General features: G+C 50.5%; 1 protein-coding gene across 5 annotated transcripts in view; it reads right to left on the bottom strand.

The window, feature by feature from the left end:
* The window catches only part of PLD1 (phospholipase D1), a 205,714-nt gene extending 193,857 nt beyond the window's left edge, over positions 1-11,857 (bottom strand). For 2 of the 5 annotated variants that reach the window (XM_072752223.1, XM_072752226.1), the window contains exon 1: positions 11,625-11,848. The gene's annotated coding sequence lies outside the window, so the exon portion shown is untranslated. Of the gene's footprint in view, positions 1-10,246; positions 10,621-11,624 lie in introns of those variants that run through there. The other 3 variants (XM_072752219.1, XM_072752217.1, XM_072752221.1) reach the window with 3 other exon arrangements.
* Between the last annotated feature and the right edge of the window lie 267 nt (positions 11,858-12,124).

The following is a 12,124-nucleotide window of genomic DNA, read 5'->3' as shown; positions in this document are numbered from 1 at the left end:
TTATTCTTTATGCTTACCTTGTGCTTAATTATCATGCAATACAATAATGACTTCTCAACATGTTCTAAATTAATACTGTTATTCTTGATTTGATTGCAATGGTAAATGCTTCATGCCTGTCTAGCCAGATGTCAAGGTCCAGCTGTGGGCCTATCACTTAGTCCTACTGGGAACTGATTCACAGGCCCGAGTGCAATTGGCTACTCATGGGATAAGCCATGCTGGGATGGGCCTCACACTCTCTGTAGGAGGACTGGGTCCTCAGCGGGCCTCAGAGCTCTAGGGCCACATGCGTAGCCCACTGCACATGAAGCCACTAACCAATACCTGGCTCAGACACATCTCTGGCCCAACTGGCCAGGTCATCTGGTCTCCACATACAATGGCCCACAACTTTGATGTTAAAAAAGGAGAACTTGCCTACAACCAAAACCACTCTCTAAAGAATTCCTGTGTGTGTAGACTGGCACAGAAACAAGAACACCTAAAAGCACTGAATTTCAGAACAGAATTAACAAAATACAAAAGAAAATCTAGACCACTAAAAGAAGGAAAGAGGATGAAATATTATTAGAATGCTTTGCCTTTATTTTAAACCAGGTCGATAGGCAGGTGAAGACACATTAGACTTTTAGATGCTTTAAAAAGAGGTGAGATAGAAGTTTACATACAGTCTATTTAACTTTATTCTTTAGTAGAGAAAAGTACTGCATACGGCACATTTGTCTTAGAAAACAGAAAGCGAGAAAGACTGGCGTGGGGGCTTCTATAACAAATCAACCACTCTTTCAGCTGTATGTACGCTGATCTGCGTTTTCAATTTAAGAAAAATCTAAAGAAAAAAAGATAGGAAGACCAAAAAGTGTTCTTAAACCCCTATATGTTATTCCACTTCCTAAGGAGTTTTTAAATGACATGACTACAGGCGCACCTGGGTGGCTCAGGTGGTTAAGCATCTGACTCTTGGTTTTGGCTCAGGTCATGATCTCAGGACCTGAGATCGAGCCCTGGGTCGGGCTCTGTGCTCAGCTGGGAGTCTGCTAGAGATTCTCTCTCTCCCTTCTCCCTCTGCCCCTTCCCCTGCTCATGCTCTCTAAATATGAATGAGTAAATGAATGAAATCTTTAAAAGATGACTACAAATCTCCCTAGAGTTGATCTCAACATTAATTTAACATATAGTGCAAACTCAGTATACAATAGAGGAAAAGATGCCTTTTGACCTTACTTCTCCAAAAAACAACTGAATACTTATATTTGAACTTTATTCTTGCAAAAAAATAAAAATCTAAGTGATAACTCATTCTTTACTGCTCCAAATAAATGCATAAATAGAATACTTAAAGGGAAAAAAGAGGGAAAGATTTTTTTTTAAGTTTTCTAACATTTTTAAATAACAGAATTTTGTTTGTTTGAATAAAATTCCTAAAAGGCCAAATGTAAGTAAGTAACACAGTACTGGATTATATAATCCAAAGTACAAGATAAATATCCATGAGTCCACATTGATATAAATAAGTCATTGAATAAATAAATAAATAAGGATGAAAAGATAAATTTCCCCATGCAGAAACAATCTAAATAATTTATGTAGCTACCAGCCTCTCTAGGAGGTGGAGCATAACTCCTCACCTCAATAGCGTGGCTGCACACAGTGACGTTCTTCCAAAGGGTTCAGTACTGAAAAAGGGAAAAATAAGTAACTTGGCTTTGGAGAACCCTAACAAATACTACCTCAGCCACGCAATCAAAATTCCCATCAGCAATCCTATGTCATGTTGATGGTGTGGACCCTCGATACAATGTGATGAGAATGGTATTTTACCACCGGGTTTTTTTTTTTCCCTTCAAAACCCATAATCCCAGTCTAATCAGGAGGAAAACATCATAAAAGTCATGACCGAGGTACATTCTACAAAATGCCAGTACCCCCTTAAATAGTCGAGGTCACCGAAAATATGGAAAAGTCTGAGACACAATCACGGCAAGAGAAGCGCAAGCAGACAGGACCACTAACCATAACGGGGTATCCTGGATGGGTATCGGAAGAGCAAAGGAACACTCGGGAAAAGCTGAGGGAACCTGAATAAAGTATGGATTTTAGTTAATAATAGTACATTCATGTTGGTTCCTTAATTCTAACAAACATACCATCCCCACGTAAGGTGTTCACGACGGAGGAAACCATAGCTTAGCCACGCACACTCTTTGCAACTTTTCTGTAAACGTAAAAAGCATCTTTTTAAAAAGGCAAATATACAAAAAATAAAAAATAAACTAAAAAGGCAAGTATACAAAATTATGCTTTTTTTAATGAGATGTTGTTGGTGAACATGGGGTGTAGAGAGAGAAGCTCCAGACGTCTGCTCTTTGCATCCCGACCCCAATCGTAGCCTGCCCCTGAAACATGGAGCAGTTTGAAAACCACGATCTTGAAAAACTGAAACGGGTTCCCAGCACAGAACGCCAGCCCATTCCAGGTGGTGGGGCAGGCCTCAGCTCACGCCTCGGCCCACAGCTCCAGGCGGCACAGGACTCGGCTCAGTCCTCTCCAGCACTGCAGACCCCGGGGGATGGCTGTCGCTGTCAACCCTCTTAGCCTTCTCGGCAACCGATCTGCAAAAATCAGCTCATGTCATCTGCTGAGGTCGGACAGACAAACCTCTCCAACATGCACTTCTGGCCTCCTGGTGTCCTACAGAGTGACGCACCGCCCCCAGTCCCCACCTCCCTGCCAAAACTGGCTCTAGTAGCACTCAAACAAGGGGAGGGGGGTTTCCCAAAATTGATCAAGTTTACTTTATATCACCTTCATGTTTAATTGATCCATTGTCACAGATTATTCACCCATAGGGACACACAGTGCAAATCCCTACAAGCTCTCTGAAAATTTAAGGTGACATTCACATAGAAAGCTACAGATGGGGATGCCTGGGTGGCTCAGTGGTTGAGTATCTGCCTTCGGCCCAGGGTGTGATCCTGGGGTCCCAGGCTCGAGTTCCACATCGGGCTCCCTGCATGGAGCCTGCTTCTCCCTCTGCCTGTGTCTCTGCCTCTCTGTCTCTCTCATGAATAAATAAATAAAATATTTTTTAAAAAGTTGTGGTCATCTAAATGCTCCATAGTCTAAAAAAGAAAGCAAGCAAGCTACAGATGTTGTTTCCCACTGGTCAACAGTGACCCTTGTTCCAAATGGCAGTAACATTCCACAGTGAATCACTGCCATGAGCATGGTAACCTCTGTGGGGTCAGGAAAGAACAATGAGGAGAGCAGTTGAACCATTTGGGAACCCAGGGGTCACACTAACATCATATTCTCCTATAGCAACTTGGAGAGGCCTCCATTTGACAAGTAATTAGTGAGCACCTACCACGTGCCAGGCAAGACCCCATCATCACAGAGCCTATGTTCTCATGTAGAAAACTCGGGATTCAAGAAAACAAGGCCAGAAGAAGAAATCAGATAGGAATAGGTGCAGGCATGAAAATAACCCATGATAACAGGCTGGGGGGGGGGGGGGGTGGCGCCTGGGTGGCTCAGTTGGTTGAGTATCTGCCTTTGGCTCAGGTCATGGTCCCAGGGTCCTGGGATCGAGTTCCATATTGGGGCTTCTCCCTCTCCCTCAGCCTCTCCTTTTGCTTGTGGCCTCTCCCCCTCCCCCCCCCATGAATGCATAAAATCTTTAAAAAATAAAATAAAATAATGGGCTAGGAAGGATGAGTCTGTAGGCAAAGCAAGGCAGACGTAGTGGGGAAACAGATCTCACGGTCAGAGGAAGCTTTTCTAGGAGGGTAACATTCAAACATTTTCTCATGGACTTAAATGTTAAAAAGACACAAGCCACGCAGGGACTTAGGACAAGGGTGTTCCGGGCAGAGGGAACCCCACCGTGCAAAGGCCCTACAGTGGAACCCAACTTGGTGGGTTCCAGAAACGGAACCCTCCTGACAACCCCAAGAGAGGGGCAGTGGCAGTTCCGAAAGGTGAAAACTGAGGTTAACGTAGACACACCCAGCACCCCCGACTCCCCTGCTAGCCTTCAAGCGCTCCCCAGAGCTTTCTGCCTAGCTAGGCCTCTAGGCCCCACGCCTAGCTCCGGGAATCAGGCCCTGGTATGAGGAACAGGCTCCTGGGGCAAAGACTCAGGCAAACTGAATGCTGTTTCACTGAATGAGAATCCCAGTGTAGCAGGTGTGGGACGGAACCTGGGAATCTGAATTTAAATAAGTTCTCAGGTGATTTTGTTTAGGCAGACCTGGGAATTAGTGTGATTGAGGGTAGGGAGAGGGCACGGGGGGTGGCGAGTTGGGGTGTGGAGAGCATAGTCAGAAGAATCCTATCTCTGCAAAAGGATAGAATCAAGGATTAAATTGAACGCAGTTGCGATCGCAAATGTCTGGAACCAATCATAACCCCACCAGCTAACAGGAAAAGACAGATAAGAATATTGCATCAACCGGTGTGATTCTTTCCCTCCCGTCCCATTTGCAACTCAGAACCACCAAGACAGAAAAGAGCTGAGCAAATCTCTTTGGTCACAGTGACAAAGGAGGAGGGAGTGAAGAAGCTCTGACGTCGCATGGGGGCACAGCCGGGGACGTGCTGCTGGTAGGGGAGAAGCCCTCACTGCAGCGTGTGCCTATTTCCATGGTGTAAATACTTCCACTGCGGCCAGTTTCAAGCTCCCAGAATGCATTTTAAGAAAAGATGGGCACTAGTTATGGTATTTTAAGATTTTATTTATTTATTCACGAGAGATAGAGAGAGAGGCAGAGACCTAGGCAGAGGGAGAAGCAGGCTCCTCACCAGGAGCCCAATACGGGACTTGATCCCAGGACCCCGGGATCACGCCCTGAGCCAAAGGCAGACGCTCAACCGCTGAGCCACCCAGGTGCCCCTAGTTATGGTGTTTTTGCCATACAGGAACAACAGACATAAATAACTTCCAGAACATAAATAACAGTAAATATAGTGAAATATAACCGGCGAGTGATGACTTGTGGCATCCATCACCTTCATTTTCAATATCATTTATTTGATGTAGTTTCAAAATCTAAACCGTATTTTGATTTTTTAATAGCAGTATCTTTAACAACTGGCTCACAAAATTCTAAGACATTGAAAAATCAGCTCTCAGTATGAGCCAGTTCTACTGGCAAAAGCTTTAAAACGAACAGTCCACTGGGGCACCCGGGCGGCACGGTCAGTTGTGGGCCTGACTCTCAGTTGAGGCTCAGGGTCGTGATCTCAGGGTCATGAGACGGAGCCCTGCTTCAGGCTCTGCGCTCAGCCCAGAGTCGGCTTGGAGCACCCGCTTCCTCTCCCGCTGGCCCCTCCCTGTTCCTTAAATACTTATATCTTTTTAAAAAACGAAAAGAACCATCCACTGCCTTTCCTTTCCCTTCCTCTTTTTGGGTCTTGGTCATCTCTTTCCTGCAATAAGGATATGGCACTGCCTGGAGATCTGCTCCGAGGAGCCCTGGGGTCCCAGAGCTGAGGGGCAGCTGGTGCCAGGCGGTGGTCAGGGAGGGCAGACTGGAGGAAGCGGCTGGCTCGCTGTCCCCGTGTAGGAATTGTCAAAAAGAACAGCTCTCCTTTTGGGTATTTTATATACTGGGATTTCACAGAAGAGCTCTTTCAGAAAAGCCGTTCTCAGGGGTGGGGTGGGGAGGAGTAACCATATATTTTTTTTAAAGCATGAAAATTTCTGGTCCAGGTTATTGATGAACAGTCTATACCTCCATCCATCATTTGTGCAGAGCTGTATCACCCACGGCCCTATAAAGATAACGGTGCCAGCCATGCCCTTCTCCCATAAAATGTGAAGCTAAAGAATGCGATGGGAAGGGTGTTCTTCTGACACAGCCTGAGCTAGTTCACTCTCACCTTGAGAGTTCTTAATTCTAAATACATTTTAAAGGGACCCCCTACACGTACGCTCATTGGTAAAGAGCAATGAGTCGTGCTTCTCCTATTAAATGCATCAGGGTTCCTCTACCACATGCCATGCTACACTTACGGATTAAGAAAAATCAAATTTTCTAGCTAATCTCACAACATACAGCCTAAAAGTATAATGATCAAAGGCACACAGTTCATTCTCTCTAGTTGCACCCGGCTGTGCAGCCAGAAGTCTTCCCACTGCTTCGCAACCCGGGGTGGGGGGGGCATGAAATCTCCCCCTCATTCAAGATTTTGCCTCCCGGGCAAAAGTGATTTCTCCCTCGGCCGTATTCCCATAGGCCACATCGCCGGGCCGCTCTAGCAGCAATTCCAGTTTGCTCGGTTACTCATGGATGTCACTCCTCTGCAACTCGGGATGGAGACAGGAGCGCCGGGCGTGACAGCAGGGCACCCAACGTTTCCTGCACCATTTCTGTGTTCCAAGCTCTACGCCAAACACTTTCTGGGCATCGCCTCCTGCGGTCCTCACAACGGTCCTGTGAGACAGGTGCTACTTTTATCCCTGTTTTACAGATGGAGAAACTAAGGCATAGAGAATCTTGAAGTTACTCGGTGCTAGAGTCCTCTGGATCTGAATCCAAGCTCTAAGGCCGAGGCCCGTGGTCATTTCTCCCGGTGAGGACTGTGTGGAGCCCAACCGGGCCTTACAGGCCTCACAGACCAGCTTTGCTTTGTCGCTGCCCCATCACCCAGCTTGGTTGTTGGGATTGAGGCCAGGTAAGGGTTGGGGTTAGAGTCTTGGCTCCACGTTTCTAGTTTTGAAGTATTTACCATCTACATATCCCAGTAGGTGGGTTTTTCCTTCGGGTGACAGGATTCAGGCTGGAGTTCCCCCCGCTCCTGTTCTGTTTTGTGGTGGCGGTGGTGGTTCTTTTTGACATCACAATCATGTTAGTATCACAAATAGACTTCATCTCCAAATCCTGTACCCTTACCTGAGCTCATACGTTTTTACTCCAAAGTGGGAACAATGGTGAGAGTTTTTTTTAAAAAACCATGTCAAATCTCATCTACAATTTGTTAGTTATTTGTCCTACTCTTAGCCCTTTTTTGTCAAATGTTCCACTTTGAGCTCTGCACATTCATACCACCTCACCCCCATACATCTGGAACCGTTCTCTTGCCCCCAACCATGGAACCCCCCCTCCCAATCTATTGCTACCTCTCCAATCTCATTTCAAAGGACTCTTTCATCAAACCTTGGGTAGAGAACATTGCAGAGAAAAGGCCAAAAACATGAGTACAGACGATAAATCCCACAAGACTGTTCACTCCACATCTACAAATGTATTTATAAGAGTAGTTCAATGGCACAGTAGAACAAATAACTAAAACATCAGCCCTAAAAACCTTCTTTTCTGGAAACAGCTATTTTGTTTTTGTTTTTTTAATTTTTGTTTATTATTATTTATTCATGATAGTCAGAGAGAGAGAGAGAGGCAGAGACACAGGCAGAGGGAGAAGCAGGCTCCATGCACCGGGAGCCCGACGTGGGACTCGATCCCGAGTCTCCAGGATCGCGCCCTGGGCCAAAGGCAGGCGCCAAACCGCTGAGCCACCCAGGAATCCCTGGAAACGGCTATTTTGAATAAAATGAACCACATCATCTTCCTTCATCCTTTCAGGCAGCTCACAGCTACTGTTCACCATAATGAACAATGGAGACGCAAAAATGGCAAAAACACAGCCTACGGCCGCAACTACCTTTCCCTCCCACCGGGAAGATGATAAAGGAAACATCTGCAAACCCAGCGATTTCCAATATCATGCTCTACATAAGACCCAGGCGTATGAAAGTGGTATAAACAAAAATAGAATCAATTGGTATGAGGATCCCAAGCAAGGCCTCAAGACTCCCCTGGTATCTCGCTGTCCCCATCCTTTGTTGATCAGCAATGGTTCTAAGCAACATTAAAGTCACTTCATGATAAACCGAAGGAAGGAGAATTTGCAACTCCCTTTGGCATCCTGGGGCCGTAAGAGGTAACACACTGAAACGCAGCCTTGAGTAAAGAACTGGAAGCTTCGAGCACTGTCTTCTCCCTCTGTGTGCCCTCTTCCACTTCCTCCTCTCTCTGCATTTGTTTCTCCCTCCCTGCCCAACACTTTTCCTTTCCCAGGTGGATTCCTTACAGTCCCGCATCCAAGTGTACCATCTGTAAAAGCCAACTTTGAGAAAAATCAGTGTTGACCAGTGAACTTTGATTTTCCTGATCTTCATATAAAGTCTGTCAGTTTATGCCCTAGATGTGTGTCTTTTTCTCTCTCTCAACAAAAGGCCCGAGCAAACCAAGTTATTTTTATTTCCATGTTGCTCTTGGCTGATTTTCTTTTGTGCGTCAGAGGCTTTCGAAAAGGTTCCCAACTCGAGGTCCAAAAGGCTCAAAAAACAATTGAGCACAGAATAAACTACTCCCTTCGTGCAGAGGGGAGCACGGGGCCACAAGCATCACCAACAACTGGGAAAGGAATCTGGGGCCCTAAGCAGCAAGTCTTCCCATGGCCCCCAGTTGGCCACAGCTTCTGCTCTGGGCACCCCTGACGTCACCCAGGACTTACTTTAGCAGATTAGCTCCAGGATGGTCAAAATGATTATTAAAATAGTGAAGCATTTCCCCCTAGGTTGGCAAATACTGCCCCCTCCCCCCCAAAAAAACTCAACACACCCTGGCCTCTCCAGATCTTCCCAGGATCCCTATCCCAACCTCCTCAATCAGGAGGTAAGGCTTAGCCCAGTAGGTTTCCAGGACTCTGCCCAAGGCTCCCAGCTCTGGATATAACCAAACTCCACCTTTATTTCCTCTTCTGGAAAATAAGGGAGTTAAGAAAAGAAAGAAAGGAAAGAAAGAAAGAAAGAAAAAGGGAGTTGAACTGATTTTCTGATTGTAGTTATGTCAAATAATTTCTCCTGAAGGACAAAGACAAGCTAGGAATATCACAACCTGAAAAAAAGTTTTATTTGTTAGAGGAGGATGGAATCTCAGATTATATTGTAGTGGTGAGACAGCCATGCCCAGATTCTGGGTACAGGCTGCCGGAGATGGGGCCCCGGCTGTACCATATGCTACCTGTATGGCCTCTCTGTGCTTCAATCACCTCACCTACAAAACGGAGATGATACTATTACCTACTTCACAGGGATATTTTGAGGGTTAAATGCGTCCATGCTTGCCAAATGCATAGAATAGTGCCCGGCACATAGTAAGCGCTATATAAATGTGGGCTAAATCAACCAACCATTTTATTCTGTCCCTGCAATGTCTGTTTAATAAATTCAAGAATTAAGAAAATTTCACAACAGAAAGAGAAAAACACTGTGACACTATGAAACACTTACATAACACACGCTATTGTTGAATGGCCCAGCACTAAACATCTGGGATCCAGATTTTACACTGCACTGTGGATTTAGGGAGCCCAACACACTGGAATGCGTTCCCACTGCAGCAAAAGACAGGATTTGTACAATTCCTTTTCTAATCAGAAAAGTCACAGGCTTATGGGAAATTTAGGTTACAAGTTTCTCATTTTCACTCTGCAACAACAATTTATCCACACCCCAGCTGGAGAATACATTTTATTGTGTGGTGCTAACACTTAGGGGATTGTAACCATAAAACCAGGCCTGGCACAGCGACAGCTGTCTCCCGAACACAATGACTCAGACCAACTGGGAGTTTAAAGAGCCACATCTCATGTGCTGAGTCCTCCAGCACCAATGTTTAGTGAACACCTGGACGGCAGAAGAAATTGCCACACCCAGCAGCCAGCTTGGCCAAAACCGCTTCCGGTTACTAAAAGGGTGCCACGACCTGAGCTCAAGCATCCCCCAGATACAAGCCACCGCAGGGCTCAGGGAGACAGAGGTATTTAAGTTCTCTGCAAGATATTAGGGACGGAAACTATCAATAACAGTAACTGCCTCCTGGATTCCTCCCTCTTGATAGGTAAACTTCAAAATACCCTTATATACAGAGTTCAGCAGCTCACCAGCCTCTCCTCTAACAGGAACTCGGCAGATTCTCCTGAGGGAGCTAAGATGTACTAAACACCAACTGGCTGTGGCTTCTCACCTTTCCTCCTTAAAAGCGCATTTCCGTAAAGCTGTGGGAAGGAACTATTCTACGCACTGTAGTTTTCATGAGAAACTAAAACCTGCAGCACAGTCACCGGCATCATGATGTTTTGAAAACCCTACAAGGCAGATGACCTGTCTTCTGCGGATGGACAGTGGTGATGAGAACCTAAGAATGAAAAAGCGCTTCGGGCGACTGAGCTGTACCTTACAGGCGGTCAGGATGGCAAATTTTCTGTTACGTTAAAGAGCTTGGCCTCTGTAAGACTTGAAGGTGAATGAATTCCATAATATATTTTAATTAAGAAACGCACGCTGGGGAGTCAGACAACCTCCAGGAAGCAGAGTCTCCCGCCACCGAGTTTGAAGTGAATCAAGAAACCTCCACGGGCCTCCACAGCCCTTGTCACTGTGGTTAACCGGGGACACCCGCGGTAGAGGCGCATCCTCCTCCAGGCCTGGACCACTCCACTCGCGCATCTTCTAGATCGTGAGCGCCCCGGCCCCTGGAGAGCCAGACCCGGAGCTCGCACGTCTGGCGGAAAGGTCCCCGAACAACATCCAAAGGCCACACACAGATTGTGTGTGCGGCTCACAAAGCGTCTACTACGGAAAGAGGCCTCCCTCCAAGCAGGCAGTGTGGACGGCTGCGAGCCTCCAGCCGCGGAGTCCTCCCCCCCAGGCTGTCCCCTCCGCGGCGGGAATGGCCCCTCCTGCATCGCGCCCTCGGGGTACCTGGGGGGGGGACCAGGGCACCGGCTCCCTCGGGCGACCCCGACCGCGCAGGGCGGCGGCAAGGGCCCCGGATCCCGCGGCACCGCGCGGCGGGGACACGCACACCCGCCCCCTACCCCGTACCGGGCCCACACCCCGTGCCCCGCCCTCCCCGGGAGGTGGCCCCGGGCGCCCCGGCCCGCACCCGAACCGCAGGGCTGGGGCCTCGGGCGCCGGGCCCGGAGGCAGCAGCCTCGCCCCCGCCACCCTCCTCCGGGGACCCCGAGACCCGCAGCAGCCTCGCCGCCACCCCCCGAGTCCCCCCAGCGCCCCGCCCCCTAGGAGCCCCCCAGCACCCCCCCCGGAGTCCCCCCAGGGCCCCGCCCCCCCAGGAGGCCCCAGCACCCCCCCCCCCGAGCCCGCCCCGCCCCCGGAGTCCCCCCAGCGCCCCGCCCCCTGGAGCCCCCCAGCACCCCCCCAGCCCGCCCCCCCAGGAGTCCCCCAGCGCCCCGCCCCCCAGGAGCCCCCCAGCGCCCCGCCCCCCAGGAGCCCTCCAGGACCCACCCCAGCCCGCCCCCCCGGAGTCCCCCCAGACCCCCTTCCCCCAGCCCCCCTCCCCCAGCCGCCCGGAGGAAGCGCGCTCCAAGTGCGGCGGCGGCGCCAGGACGGGCCCGAGGGCGCGCACCGGGGCCGCGGGGAGGCTGGTCCCTCGGGGCCGCGGCGGCCGAGGCCAAGGGGGGCGGGGAGCGGCCGGCTGCCCGGGGCGGGACGGAGGGACGGACGGACGGAGGGACGGAGGGAGGGAGGACGGAGGGTCGCAGGGACGCAGGGACGCAGGGACGCAGGGCGGGCGGCGGGAAGCAGGTCCTACCTGGGGCAGGCGGGCGGGGCACCTGCGCGCTGCGGCGGCTCCGGGCCGGGCCCCTGGCACCGTCGGCCGAGGGGGGCGGGAAGGGGCAGGAGGGCGGGAGGAGGCAGGAGGGGGCAGGAGGGCGGGAGGGGCAGGAGGGGGCAGGAGGGCAGGAGGGCGGGAAGGCGGGAGGGGCAGGAGGGGCCCGCGCCGCGCTCCCGCCGGAACTCGCGGCCGCCTTGGCCGGGCAGGGGTGGGGCGAGGCGAGGCGGTGCCGGCCGGGGCGCAGGGCGCAGGGCGCAGGGCGGGGGGGGTGGGGGCCCGCGGGGCAGCGGCCCGGCCTCGCTCCTCGCTCCTCCCTCCTCCGGTCCCTCGGGGGGGCCCGGGTGTCCGACCCGCCGCGCACGCCGGCTCCCCGCGGGCCCTACGCTTACTGCTCGCGCCGACCCCAAGCCCCGCGGGCCCCGGGCCGCCCACTTTGCAGGTAGGGACCCGCGGGCCGGCAGGTGTCTAACTGGGGC

Source organism: Vulpes vulpes, chromosome 3, assembly GCF_048418805.1.
Source record: "Vulpes vulpes isolate BD-2025 chromosome 3, VulVul3, whole genome shotgun sequence".
NCBI classification, from domain to species: domain Eukaryota; kingdom Metazoa; phylum Chordata; class Mammalia; order Carnivora; family Canidae; genus Vulpes; species Vulpes vulpes.
The sequence above is the reverse complement of the archived record's forward strand: the minus strand, read 5'-3'. Positions and strand labels throughout refer to the sequence as shown.